The sequence below is a fragment of the Hyla sarda genome, chromosome 7 (genome assembly GCF_029499605.1).
Source record: "Hyla sarda isolate aHylSar1 chromosome 7, aHylSar1.hap1, whole genome shotgun sequence".
Taxonomy (NCBI): domain Eukaryota; kingdom Metazoa; phylum Chordata; class Amphibia; order Anura; family Hylidae; genus Hyla; species Hyla sarda.
Window position 1 is genome coordinate 72,740,868 of NC_079195.1, and position 15,320 is coordinate 72,756,187.

A 15,320-nucleotide genomic window follows, 5' to 3' on the forward strand; every position below is an offset into this window, starting at 1 on the left:
AAAGAGAGTGCCAAGTCCCAAGGGGACTCAGGAATTATAAGGAACCCTCGCAATATACAGAGGACGCACTGTTCATTAAAAAATGGGAGCAAATACATCTAGAATATGCGATGAATATGCTAACATTAATACTAGCCCGCAATTAAGAGGAATATAATATTGTGACGGAAATGTTGGGACGCACTAAAGTGGAATTACGTACTCGAGTCTCAGAAAGTCAAAGACAAAATTTCCTCAAAAACTGGAAATAAAACTATTGCAATGTGACATTAAAGAACAAAAGCGGGATAAGTTCCTAAGGGACAGAGCTGACTTTGAATCGGGTAAAATATTCATGAAAAAAAAAAATGCAACATGAATATACAAGGCAGAAATCAAAGGAAACAGAAACAAAAAAGAAATAATGCAGAGAAAAAAAGCAGTGAATTTTGGACCACGGAGTCAGATTCTAGTGGCTCTGAAGAAATGCATACAAGAAAAAACGCAGCATCTGCAAGAAACGCAGAGCAAAAATATGCAGCATGTGCATCAGGAGGGAAAATGGTCCCTTTAGGAATCGGACTAGACAAGGGCGCTAGAGCAAAAACAAAAACGGATTTCAACAGAGAAACAGCAGGGAAGAGAAAGAAAGTCTCTTGGCAGTAAATGTGAACAAGGTAGCAGAGATCATATACACAGGGGAAAAAAGGAAAAAACTGGAACAATTATTAACCTCACAAACATCGTTTTGGATGAAGCAATGCAAGCAGTTCTATTGAAAGGACTGAATTTTTGCCCAGTAAAGAATTTCAACGAAGTGGACTTTGAAGTAGATCTATTTAAAGGTATACGCAAACTTAACCTTAAAAAGTATTTTCTTAACAAACAATCTGAACTAAATCCAACTGAGGGCGAAATCCCTGCTACTATAAGCCCACTTGGGTTCAGTCCACTGATTAATCCCAGTGAGACTGATGATGATTGCTTGACAACACTGGTGGAATTGTTAGGAGGTGATATATGTAAAATGCATATAAAAGAAAAAACGCATGATATGTTTACAGGGGGGTTAAGTCCACATTTAACCCACAGGTGACTCCCGGTAGTAATTTAGATTTATTTCACCATAAAGTCTTAGAGGAAGTTAAAGCACTGAGATACCCCACGGTTGGTTCCAATTTCACTAAAAAGGAAAAACAAGCATTAGAAAAATAAAAAAATCTTAAAGGGGTCGTTATAAAAAAAATCTGATAAAGGAGGTAACGTTGTTCTGATGACGGAACAATATTACCTCCAGGAGGCAGAGCGCCAGCTATCCAATAAAAACAATAATGAGCTATTAAAAGAGAACCCCATCCCTAGACGAACATCTAAATTACAAACTCTCCTTAGAAAATATGTGGAAATTGGAACCATCCCACATAATACTGCCACCAAATTACTTCCCATCAATCCCAGCTTCCCGTGTTGGTATTTTGTACCTAAGGTACATAAAACATTAGAGACCCCACCCGGGAGACGTATCGTCTCCGGGGTGGGGTCTCTAACTGAACCAGTTTCGCAATATGCAGACTGGTTACTGCGCCCACTCCTAAAGGAGATACCGACAATGGTCAAGGATTCTAATGAATTCTTTGGCATTGTAAATGAAATAAATTGGCATTAGGGATGCATACTAGCTTCCCTCGATATTGAAAGTCTATTTACGAGTATTAAACAGGATAAGGCTATAAATTGTGTGCGAGAATTGCTGCTAAAGACTGACAAAAACCAAACATTCATTACCCTTATTTGTGACATACTGCTTCTGATCCTGTCCAACAATTTCTTTCAGTTCAATAATGTATGGTATAGCCAAAAGAGTGGAGTAGCCATGGGCACTCCAGTGGCTTGCTCTTTGGCAAATATTTATGTAGCAGCCTTAGAGCAAAAAATCATTTTTTTCTGTTGAGAACAAGTTCTTGAAACACATAAAAAATTACGTCAGATTTGTAGATGACGTACTAATAGTTTGGACAGGATCAGAAGCAAAGTTCACTAAATTTGTTGAGTATATCAATTTTACTAACGACATGAATCTTAAATGCACATATAAAATTAGCCCTGAGGAACTTGAATTTTTAGATGTCAAAATCGTGGTGCAGGAGGGGATGCTGCACACTGATGGTTACCGTAAGCCTACTGCAGGGAATACCCTCCTGCACCACGACAGCTATCATCCATCTCACGTAAAGTCGTCTGTACCGTACAGTCAATTCCTTAGACTTAAAAGGATTAACAGTTCACAGGAAAATTTTGAAATTCAAGCTAGCGATTTGTTTGAAAGTCTATTAGATCGTGGTTACCCAAACCAAGTTTTAGAAAGGGCTTACCAAAAAGCTAATAGAGCAGATCGATCCAAGATGTTAAATAATTCAGCCAATAAAAATAAAACCAAATCGAAAAATAGAATGCAGAGAGACAGTAGTGACCAACGTTTTTGTTTCACATTTGATTTTAGTCCCATGGAAGATCAGGTAAAAAGGGCTATACAAAAGAACTGGTATTTAGTGCAAAAGGATCCTGTTTTAAGCCAGTTCATACAAAAGAAGCCACTCATTGCATTTAAACGGGTTCCCAATATAGGAGATATGATAACTCGTAGTCGATTTCAGACAGAGAAACCTAATTGGTTGAGCATTGCGACCCCTGTAGGAAATTTTAGATGCAAGGGATGCAATTGGTATAACAACTTGATACAAGGAAAAGGTTACAACATTGGAGGACATTTCGTACAAGTCAGTCAAAGACTTCATATGCCGCCGGACAGATTTTGTTATATAGGCATTAATGTGCGATTGTGGTCGGTTTTATGTGGGTAGTACCACTCGCCCCATGCCCCCATATGAACATATATATTCCCTGAAATCTGAAAAGGGTTCTCCTAGAGTAATGCAACATTTTAATGAAATTCATGAAGGAAACCCGGCAGCAATGAAGTTCTTTGGAATACAGCACATTCCGTTCAGACCAGGGACAGACAGGGAAAAAACCTGCTCCGTACTGAAGCCAAATGGATCCTTCGCACAAATGCGCAAGGTAACCTTGGTCTGAATGATAAGCTGGATCTAGGAGTATTTTTATGATACAATGTGCAGAATTTAAGATTAGAAAAAATTGCATTGCATTTTTGGTATGTTTTTAACCATATTAAAGTCACTAGCACTTTACTTGTGTAACACGCCTACCTGGTGACGTCAGGTATGACAGGTGTATAACCGGCACTGACGTGACCAGGAGGTGTGGCCTGATAAAGTAGCGCTGTTGCACCGTTTTGGGAAGAGGTCCCTGCGCTACCGCCCACTGCGGACCTTGCACCTTGTACAGTATCACGAATAAAGCTACGTCTAATAGCAGAAGTTTGGTGAGTGCCATCCTTATTTTCTATTTTGAAACATTGCATGGAAGTGATTTGTGCTATCCAGGATAGAGCACCACCTGTACTGCATCACCCCCGCTGACAGATTGTAGGCTGCAATACAGACGGACTCTATGTATTTTTTGCATGTAGTGCCAGACAGACGGTTTCTCATATTGCACAGTTAATATTAAAATGTTTTTAACAATAATGAGAAGAAAAAACTTAGATACAATGGTGCAATCAAACATGCTATATATTGATAACAGCCAATCAGAGGGTCTCATATATTATAAAAGGAGCTGTAACTGAGGTAACTTCCTCTTTCTTTACTGCTAAGGATGCAGATATGTTCCCCTTTGTTGTAATTGATTATACAGTTGTTCTATTGACTTCTCACATTCATATTTTCTGTGAATAAACATCTTTTTTCATTCTATACACATTTTTCCTCCTTTTCTACTACATATCGATAATCCCTCCCCCCCCCCCTTCTACCATATTTCTTTATCTATATTCATTCTTTCCTTACTTATATATTTCTATTATTGTGCTCTCTGGTGACTCCGTTACCTTTCGCTTACATCGCGAATCTCCCTGCGCGTCCTGTAGCTCCATTACAGTGATGCAACTTTAAAACCCCTTAAGGACTCAGCCCATTTGGACCTTAAGGACTAAGACAATTTTATTTTTACGTTTTTGTTTTTTCCTCCTCCCCTTCAAAAAATCATAACTCTTTTATATTTTCATCCACAGACTAGTATGAGGGCTTGTTTTTTGCACGACCAGTTGTCCATTGTAATGCCATCACTCGCTTTACCATAAAATGTATGGCGCAACCAAAAAAATACTATTTGTGAGGGGAGATTAAAAAGAAAACCGCAATTTTGCAAATTTTGGAAGGTTTTGTTTTCACGCCGTACAATTTATGGTAAAAATGACATGTGTTTTTTATTTTCTGGGTCAATACAATTAAAATGATACCCATTATAACATACTTTTCTATTACTGTTGCGCTTAAAAAAATCGCAAACTTTTTAACCAAATTAGTACGTTTAAAATCCCCCTATTTTGAAGACCTATAACTTTTTCATTTTTCCGTATAAGCGGTGGTATGAGGGCAAATTTTTTGCACAGTGATCTGTACTTTTTATTAATACCATATTTGCTTATACAAAACTTTTATTACATTTTTTATTAATTTTTTTTGGAACAAAATGTTATAAAAAAAGCAGCTATTTTTTTTTTACGTTCATGCCGTTCACCGTACGGGATCATTTACATTTTATTTTAATAGTTCAGATATTTACACACGCGGCGATACCAAATATGTATATAAAATAATTTTTTTACACTTTTTGGGGGTAAAATAGGGAAACTGGGACAAAATTTTTATTGGGGGAGGGGGTTTTTCACATTTTTTTAACTTTATTTTTTTACTTTTTTTACTTTTATTTTTACACTCTTATAGTCCCCACAGGGGACTATTTATAGCAACCATTCGATTGCTAATGTTGTTCAGTGCTATGTATAGGACACAGCACTGATCAGCATTATCGGTCATCTTCTGCTCTGCTCTGCGGGACGGCAGATCGGAACAGAAGACTCCCGGAAGGCAGCGGAGCCAGGTGAGGGGACCTCCGTCTGCCGTGCAGGATGATCGGATCACCGCATCTGAGGGGTTAATGGCGGACATTACCGGCGGGTCCCTGGCTGCAATCCACAGCCGGGACCTGCCGCGCATGATGCCGGCATCACTCCGATGCCCGCGGTTATGCTCAGGACGTAAATGTACGTCCTTGTGCGTTAAGTACCACATCACCAGGACGTACATTTACGTCCCGTGTCGTTAAGGGGTTAATCCAGTTCTTCCGAGACATTGGCAGTTGGTCATCAACTAGCCATCCGTCTTCCCGCCTTTCTGTAAGTCAGCGCTACCCTCCTGACAGGGCGGCGTCACGGTGAACTCCGCTCCTTCCTTTCTTGTCACTGACTAGAAAATCTCCCTCAGTTTACCTCCTAGCATCCTTTTCAGGACATTTCAACTGTGTTTCATTGTCCTATTTATTATATTACCTACATTTGTAATACATTTACTTCAGAAAATGAAATACAGGGCCCGTACTCCTCTTCTTTCTTCTCCTGGTGCCGGAGACATGCTGCTTCTGCTTTCACTAGAGGCAGAGAGCTCGTTCCCTGCCTCTAGCACTGTACAGGCGCACTGAGCTGGTGGCAGACAACGGGAGTGAGCGCTTTCTCTCTGCCTCTAGTGAAAACAGAAGCAGCACGGCACCAGGAGAAGAGGAGTACGGGCACTGTATTTCATAAAGGTGCACGTAATATGTGAAGGCTCAGTGGAGTTGTTGGGTCTATAATATTCTGATATATTGACCGCTATATCTATACTCATATGCTTTTGCTAAATGCTGTATGCTAATGCAATATTGTAGAAGAATTTTTGTTTTCCTTAAAGGGAAGGTGTCACCAAATTTTGTGAAATTTTTTTTAGAGGCTTGATACATTTTTCACATTTTTAAAATATTTTTGCTAATATTTTTAACATTTTATATTTGTCACAAAATATGAAAAATTAAAAAATAACTTGTCATATTTCCCACTCTTGACCAGCAGAGGGAGCTAACATGAGGAATCAGATGAATAGAAAGGAATTGCTGTAAAATGTGGCCTTGCTTTCCTGTATGCAAATAGAGCGGGGGATGGGAATCTGTAGTCCACTAGCCAGAGCCATTTTGTCAGTGATTGATAAATGCAGACTACCAAAAGTCTCTCACACACTTTTTTGCTCTAACTTTTCCTCACTGCCTGCTTCTCCGCTCCTCACTGCCTGCTCTCCTGCGCTCCTCACTGCCTGCTCCTGCACTCCTCACTGCCCGCCCCTCACTGCCCGCTCCTGCGCTCCTCACTGCCCGCTCCTCCGCTCCTCACTGCCCGCTCCTCACTGCCCGCTCCTTACTGCCCGCTCCTCCGCTCCTCACTGCGTGCTCCTGCACTCCTCACTGCCTGCTCCTGCACTCCTCACTGCCCGCTCCTCACTACCCGCTCCTCCGCTCCTTACTGCCCGCTCCGCCGCTTCTCACTGCCTGCTCCTCGGCTCCTCACTGCCCGCTCCTGCGCTCCTCACTGCCTGCTCCTCCGCTCCCCTCTGCCCGCTCCTCACTGCTTGCTCCTCCGCTCCTCACTGCTTGCTCCTCCGCTACTCACTGCCCGCTCCTAAGCTCCTCACTGTCTGCTCTTCCACTCCTCACTGCCTGCTCCTCCGCTCCTCACTGCCTGCTCCTCTGCTCCTCACTGCCCGCTCCTCAGCTCCTCACTGCCTGCTCTTCGGCTCCTCACTGCCCGCTCCTCGGCTCCTCACTGACTGCTCCTCCCTGCCCGCTCCTGCGTTCCTCACTGCCCACTCCTGCGTTCCTCACTGCCCACTCCTGCGTTCCTCACTGCTCGCTCCATACTGCCGGCTCCTCACTGGCCGCTCCTGCGCTCCTCACTGCCTGCTCCTCACTGTCTGATCCTCCGCTCCTCACTGCCTGCTCCTCACTGTCCGCTCCTCACTGTCTGCTCCTCTGCTCCTCACTGCCTGCTCCTCTGCTCCTCACTGCCTGCTCCTCTGCTCCCCTCTGCCCGCTCCTCACTGCCTGCTCCTCCACTCCTCACTGCTTGCTCCTCCGCTCCTCACTGCCCGCTCCTCACTGTCTGCTCCTTCACTCCTCACTGCCCGCTCCTCGGCTACTCGCTGCCCGCTCCTCGGCTCCTCACTGCCCTGTCCTCGGCTCCTCACTGCCCGCTCCTCAGCTCCTCACTGCCCTGTCCTCGGCTCCTCACTGCCCACTCCTCAGCTCCTCACTGCCCGCTCCTCGGCTCCTCACTGCCGGCTCCTCACTGTCTGCTCCTGCATTCCTCACTGCCCGCTCCATACTGCCCTCTCCATACTGCCGGCTCCTCACTGGCCGCTCCTGCGCTCCTCACTGCCTGCTCCTCACTGCCTGCTCCTCCGCTCCTCACTGCCTGCTTCTCACTGCCCGCTTCTCTGCTCCTCACTGCCCGCTCCTCTGCTCCTCACTGCCTGCTCCTCCCTGCCTGCTCCTCTGCTCCTCACTGCCTGCTCCTCCGCTCCTCACTGCCCGCTCCTCCACTCCTCACTACCCGCTCCTGCGCTTCTCACTGCCTGCAAATGGCTGTCCAGGCATGCTGGGAGTGGTAGTTTTGCAACAGCTGGGGGCACAATGGTAGGGAATCACTGCTCTAGATGTTGCAAAACTACGACTCCCAGCATGCCTGAACAGCCTTTTGCTGTCCAGGTATGCTGGGAGTTGTAGTTTTGCAACAGTGTTTCCCAACCAGGGTATCTCTAGATGGTGCAAAACTACAACTCCCAGCATGCCCGGACAGCAAAAGGCTTGCTGGGTATTGTAGTTTTGCAACAGCTGTAGGCACAATGGTTGGGAAACACTGCTTTAGACCAGGGGTCGGCAACCCGCGGCTCTTTTAAGCCTTTGCTGCGGCTCCGTGAGTCTGTCCCGGTCCCGGTCACCCTTACCTTTAGGTTTACTCACCTGCCCTGGTGCCATCGGAGCGGAGTCTCTTCTTTAGGGGCCGCGCGGATCCTCACTGTCATGTGACAATGTAACGTCACATGACAGTGACGTCGCCGGCCTGCGAGCTCAGTCGAGGAGCGCCGCCGGGAGAGGAAGACGCCTCGCGAGGAGCTGGTGAGTACCATTACTCACTTGCTTAACCCCTCACCCCGCGGCAGCGTTAATGCTGCCGCGGGGTGAGGGGTTAACGCTACCGCTGCCATGGGGTGAGGGGTGACTTAACCCCTCACCCCATGGCAGCGGCAGCATTATCGCTGCCGCGGGGTGAGAGGCCTACCGCTGCCATGTGGTGAGAGGTAACTTAACCCCTCACCAGGCTCACCCCATGGCAGCGGCAGCGTTAACGGTTGGTTAACCCCTCACCCCGCGGCAGCATCAACCCCCCTCTCCCCAGCCCACCCCACGCCTGGGCCTAAAAAAAGCCCACCCCTGGCCTGGGCCTAAAAAAAAGCCCACCCCAGGCCTGGGCCTAAATAAAAAAGCCCACCCCAGGCCTGGGCCTAACAGTTAGGCCCAGGCCTGGGGTGGGCTTTTTTTAGTTAGGCCCAGGCCTGGGGTGGGCTTTTTTTAGTTAGGGCCTAACTAAAAATGCCCACCCCAGGCCTGGGCCTAACTAAAAAAGCCCACCCCAGGCCTAGGCCTAACTAAAAAAGCCCACCCCTGGCCTGGGCCTAAATAAAAAAGCCCACCCCAGGCCTGGGCCTAACAGTTAGGCCCAGGCCTGGGGTGGGCTTTTTTAGTTAGGCCCAGGCCTGGGGTGGGCTTTTTTAGTTAAGGCCTAAAAAAGCCCACCCCAGGCCTGGGCCTAACTCAAAAAGCCCACCCCAGGCCTGGGCCTAACTAAAAAAAAAGCCCACCCCAGGCGTGGGCCTAAATAAAAAAGCCCACCCCAGGCCTGGGCCTAACTAAAAAAGCCCACCCCAGGCCTGTGCCTAAATAAAAAAGCCCACCCCAGGCCTGGGCCTAACAGTTAGGCCCAGGCCTGGGGTGGGCTTTTTTAATTAGGCCCAGGCCTGGGGTGGGCTTTTTTTAGTTAAGGCCTAAAAAAGCCCACCCCAGGCCTGGGCCTAACTAAAAAAGCCCACCCCAGGCCTGTGCCTAAATAAAAAAGCCCACCCCAGGCCTGGGCCTAACAGTTAGGCCCAGGCCTGGGGTGGGCTTTTTTAATTAGGCCCAGGCCTGGGGTGGGCTTTTTTTAGTTAAGGCCTAAAAAAGCCCACCCCAGGCCTAACTCAAAAAGCCCACCCCAGGCCTGGACCTAACTAAAAAAAGCCCACCCCAGGCCTGGGCCTAAATAAAAAAGCCCACCCCAGGCCTGGGCCTAACTCAAAAAGCCCACCCAGGCCTGGGCCTAAATTAAAAAGCCCACCCCTGGCCTGGGCCTAACTAAAAAAGCCCACCCCTGGCCTGGGCCTAAATAAAAAAGCCCACCCCTGGCCTGGGCCTAAATAAAAAAAGCCCACCCCAGGCCTGGCCCTAAATAAAAAAGCCCACCCCAGGCCTGGGCCTAAACATTGTTAAGTGAAAGTCCTTTTTTTCTTCAGATTGACAGCTGACTGCACGATCCTGTATATATAGCATTAAGGTAAGAAGCAAAATATGCAGTGTTATATTTGTTTTAAATGTTGCAATGGTTTTGCGGCTCCCAGTTTTTTTTTTTTCTTCGGAAACGGGTCCAAGGGGCTCTTTTTGTCTTAAAGGTTGCAGACCCCTGCTTTAGACGTTGTAAAACTACGACTCCCAGCATGCCTGAACAGCCTTTTGCTGTCCAGGTATGCTGGGAATTGTAGTTTTGCAACAGCTGGAGGCACACTGGTAGGGAAACACTGGTGTGAAGGGAGCACACTGTTTGGAGAAGTGTTTCCCAACCAGAGTGCCTCCAGCTGTTGCAAAACTACAACTCCCAGCATGCCCAAACAGACTTTTGCGGTCGAAGCATGATGGGAGTTGAAGTTTTGCAGTTGTAAAATCCTTTCATCAACCCCCCTCCCTCCTCCTCACCTCGGGCTGTTGCGGAGTTCCACCTTGCATCTGTCTTCCCTGGTATCTTGCTTGGAGGCAATAAACTATACAGCGGCGCCGGTTCACTAACGCTGGCCGTGAAAGAGAGGCACATGCTGATGAGGTCACAGCACTGTCGCTCCCATGGCCAGTACAGTGTATGGGCGCCAGGCTGAAAGAATATTTGTTGCCTGCAATTTAACAGAATACCGGGCAGGGAAGACAGAACCTAAGGCGGTGAGAAGGATGGGGGAGGTGTGGAGGAGACGAGGAGGGAAGAGACAGATGGTGGGAGAGTGGTAACCCGGCTGTCAGTTATCCGTGGCTTAGCTGCGGGAAGCTGACAGCCCGGTGACCACAGCTGAGGGAGAGTGCCTGCCAGAGGTCCGGGAGCCGCTGCTTCCGAACTTCAATAACATGGCGCTGCTCCCTCAGCTCCCTCTCGTGAGGGACACCTGCTCTGTTCTGCGCATGACATACATGCGCAGAACAGGGCATTTTAGTCCCTAATGTTCCCATATGAGACGGGCTCCGACTGGACTTTCCTATGTCCAGGAACTGCCGTAGAGCAGCTGTGAAGGTGTCGTTAAGTGACGTCATCACAGCTACTCTAGTAATGGCAGCCCCCAGTAAAAACTTTATAAGTGAATAAAATTAAAAATACATTACATACACAATTAATACTCAAACAAACCTAAATAATATTACATGACAATTGTATTAATATATTTAAAAAAAAAAGTGACACAGTCCCTTTATTACAAAACATTTCATTAACCTTGGGATATAGACACTGAAGACAGAACGTCTAAACATTGGACTTCGTGGAAAGATGAAGAAATCTCAAGCTAGAACTCTCACAAGATAAAAGACCTATAAGTCAAAAATGACTTATCAGCATATAGGATGATGCATATTTTATCCTTCAACCCTATATTCTCAAAATATTATCTGTTTGTGTCTCTGGACTGAAACCTTGTAATGGCATCACTCAGGAGTATTAAGACAAAACATCTGATGAGCAGAGAACTTTTTCCAAGAAATTAATGGACACTAGATATGCAAGAATTTTACGGACGCAATAGTTGAACAACCAATCAGAATGTAATATGCTAATTGTGATGTCATAATTTACCCGCCTACTTTGTACAATGTTAAAATCAACTGTTTCTTCCTGAATAAAGGAGTACTCTTTTGGGAGCACCAGAGCTTCCAGCCAAGAAAGAGTGAATACCAACATATCCTGTGTGGTGTATATCTTTTTGTGTCGACACTTGGCAAAGTGTATATCAGCTCGGTCAATCACATTTGGAAAGCCCCCACTCAATCCATCCTTAACAGAGTCATTCCGGCCCACACATCATGGACATTGGGGGTGGGGACCTGTGTGTCAATCACACAGTGGTCCCAGCGTTCACTTACAGGGGATAGGAGTGGCGGAGGTGGGGCATTACGATCCCCGGCCACACCTATCCGACTGTTGCTGACCACACAATAAAACTATTTTCCTGCTGATAAAGTGTGATAAAGAGCAGCCAAAAGTATAGCTGCATTACAAGTGTCATCATCTATACTATCATGTTATTAGTCTGGGGGGTATAATATCCATGGCAGTTGAGCTTTAAATATGTCTTATGAGCAACCAGAATCTGCAGATTCTGTATATGTATTGGATGACCAGATACATGACTTATTAGACCAGTCAGTTTCTAGGTTTGTCACTACAGCGGTTAACAACGCTATCGCCACAAGATTCTGCCCAACAGGCATCCCAAACTATATCACATAAGAAGAGTCTTTGTAAAAAGAGACATACAAATGATGATGACCACATTTCTTTTAAACAAAAAAATGTATTTAATTGAAATGGGTCCGGAAAATTATGACATACACATTGCAGCCATTTTTCAGATGCCACTATGTTGCATTCCTTACCTCCACCTGAGAGGAGTTACATGAGTTTCGGGTTAATAAAGCCTCTAAATGTTCAAAACCTGATTCCTACATTGAAGACTCTAATAAACATGACTCTGATGTTGATGATGATGATTACTCTGTTTATTCAGATTCTAATGACCCCTCTTATATACCAAATTAATCAGAGGGCGGTGATATTGCTTATGATGATACCTCACTTTCAGGTGCGGCTGTATTAGACAATCTTTGAGAACCTTTCTTTGACTCCGCATTTATCAAACATCCCCAAATGGACCCCAAATCCCCAGGTGTTCATTTCTCACTGGATACGCAAGGGTCTTGATAAAAAATCCAGAAACAAACTACGGGCTGAATGCCCAAAATAAACACTCTCCATGAATGCGTCACAGACACCTGAATTAGACCCAATTCTTGTAAAGTACATTCAAAAGTCGGGGAAAAACCCTAAAAAAGGGTATTGAGCGCAGTTTTTGCCTTATGCCAAGATACATTTCTAGACCTGTTAGGTCCGCTTACAAAAATCCTAGACATATCTGAAGAAGCTGTGACCACGGGCAATCCAGTAGAAGTGTCCACCCTTAGAGGTTGGGCTCAGCGGGCCATCTGCCTATTTGGCAATATTAAATAAAACAATTTGTACAGAGAGGAAAAGGTCTATATTACTAAAACTAGACCCACAGTTAACCCATCTCACCTCATCTCAATCCTCTGTTTCTACAGAGGGTTTTCTCTTTGGAGAACAAATTATGAAAAAAATATCCAAATATGTTGGATTATTTTCATCTTTGGATAAGGCTCAGGCCTCATTGAAAAAAATATTTTCCAACAAGGTTTTCGTCAGGGCCGGTAAAAGTAGGGGACTTTTTCCAACTTATTTTCGTTCCCAATATAGAGGCCATTACCAAAACCAGGATAGGTCCTCCTTCCCTGCCCATACCATACAAGCCCCCCCACCCTTCTTCCCCTACAGAGGATGCCCTTGGAGGGCAAGAGGCCAGAGAACTTCTACACATTCCAGACCCTCAGGTAAATCTACCAGTTGTGATTTCTTCCCACCTTCCAGTGGGCGGAAGACTTCATCATTTTTTCCAAAATTGGGAGATGATATCTACCTACAATTCTAGGCTACCAGATAAAATTTCTTGCCACTCCATTTCAATCCCATCTTCCTCATCAGATTTATTTCTCAAAACAAGATCAGATCTTGATAGACTCAGAGATAAAAGAACTCTCTGCCAAAAATGCCATAATTCAAGTAACCTTAATTTCTCCAGGTTTTGTCAGCAACCTGTTTCTAGTAAAGAAAAAGGATGGCGGTTTTTGTCCAGTAATCAACCTGAGAAATCTGAAGGATTTTGTAAAATATTGTCACTTCAAGATGGAAGGCATTCACCTTCTCAGAGATCTTTTGGAAAAAAAGACGACTGGTTGATAAAAATCGATTTGAAGGATGCTAATCTTACAGTCCCCATTCATACTTCTTTCCAACACTGGCTCCAGTTCATTTGGAGAGAGAAAAAAATGGCAATTCACTTGATTCCCATTCAGAATTTCTTTGCAAATCTATTAAGATTAGTGGTGGCTACCCTAAAAACTCAAGGAGTACGTCTAATAATTTATCTGGACGACATCCTTATTATGGCGTCCTCAATTCACCTAGCCCTTTTACACATGAGATGGACCCTATCACTCCTTATGAATCTAGGGTTCCTTATCAACTACGACAGGTCCATTCTCTTTCCTTCTCAGGAAGTGGAATTTCTGGGTTTCTTGATCAATACCCACACAACTCTACTGAGTCTTCCTTCAAAGAAATTGAAAACCATCAGAAGGGAAATCCATTCCCTTCTCAACAAAGACTTGATATCTCTACGAGTTATAGCTCGAATTGTGGGTCTCCTTTTGGCTTCCATCCAGGTGATTTTTCCGGCTCCACTCCACTACAGAACCCTCCAACGGTTGAATATTCAAAACTTGAGAGAGGGATTGAAATACTCAGACCAAATCCAACTTTCTTCTGAAGCCAAAGAAGAACTTCTTTGGTGGCGCCTCCATATCGAAGATTGGAATGGCAAAACAATCTTTCATTCCAATCCAGATCTGATTCTAGAATCGGATGTGAGCCTCATCGGTTGGGGTGCTCATTGCAGCCCCCATTCTACAGTAAGCAAATGTTCCCCCACGGAATTATCTCTCCACATCAATTGCCTAGAACTTCTAGTGGGATTTTTCGTGTTGAAGAGCTTTGCGAAAAATATTTCCAATTCCTGCATCCTGATTCGCATGGAAAATGTTCCTGCTGTTCAATATATAAATCTTTTGGGAGACACAAAATCAGAACTCCTAGCGAATATCGCTAAAGATCTTTGGCATTTTTGTCGAAGCGGAAATATTATTTTTAAGGTAGAGTACCTTCCGGGTCTGTCCAACACAATTGAAGACTGGAGTTCTTGTTATTTAAATCGATGCAAAGCGATTGGATACTAGATCCGCTTGTCTTTCAACAAATCAATCTTCTTTGGGGTCCCCCTCATCTGGACCTTTTTGCTTCTCGCCTCAATCGCTAGCTTCCTCTATTCTTCAGCTGGCGCCCGGATATGAAAGTATCAGGAGTGTATGCTCTCCTCCAAATTTGGCCATTTTTCCACCATTCATCCTTATTCCCAGAGTCTTGTTTCAAGTTTCTTTTTCTATCCAAAAATCAACCATAGTCCTGATAACTCATTATTGGCCGACTCAATCCTGGTTTCCCCAAATTCTGAGTATGTCCATAGATCATCCAAGAATGCTTCCATCCCTTCCACATCTTCTCTTGGACCCCTCGGGGAATCATCATCCACTCATCTTATCACAACAACTTCTTCTAGTTGCTTGGCCAATATGGGGCCACTCAACCCTGAGTCAGAACTTTCTCAGTCAACTAGAAATATACTTTCCGAAACCTGTGCTCCAGATACCAGAACCACCTACCGTTCAGCATGGAAACTCTGGTCTGATTGGTGCATACAACGGGATCTGGATACCATACAAGCACCTATATCTCACATCTTAAACTATTTATCTCCTTCTTTTGATTCCGGTAAAGCTTACCGAACCTTGAATTTATATTGTTCGGCCATTTCTTTTTATCACTCTCCTATTGATTCCATCCCTATCGGCAAACATCCTTTAGTTTGCAAACTTCTCAGAGGTATACATTTTAAACGTCCTCCTCTTCCCAAATATCATTCTACATGGAATGTTAATTTACTTCTTCAACTCTTTTCATTCTGGGATGATAACAATGCTCTTTACCTTAAATTATTGTCTTTTAAGCTGACTACCTTATTATGTCTTATCTCTATTACGAGAGTATCTGACGTCAGAGCATTAGATATATCTCGAAGACATTA

The 15,320-nt window shown here is 44.8% G+C and overlaps 2 protein-coding genes across 2 annotated transcripts in view; one reads left to right on the forward strand and one right to left on the reverse strand.

Moving 5' to 3' along the window:
- The window catches only part of C7H10orf95 (chromosome 7 C10orf95 homolog), a 45,511-nt gene extending 39,970 nt beyond the window's left edge, over window positions 1–5,541 (reverse strand). The window contains exon 1 of the mRNA XM_056529703.1: window positions 5,457–5,541. The gene's annotated coding sequence lies outside the window, so the exon portion shown is untranslated. The remainder of the gene's footprint in view (window positions 1–5,456) is intronic.
- MFSD13A (major facilitator superfamily domain containing 13A) overlaps window positions 1–15,320 on the forward strand; it is a 96,440-nt gene that overhangs the window by 16,297 nt on the left and 64,823 nt on the right. The window lies entirely within an intron of this gene.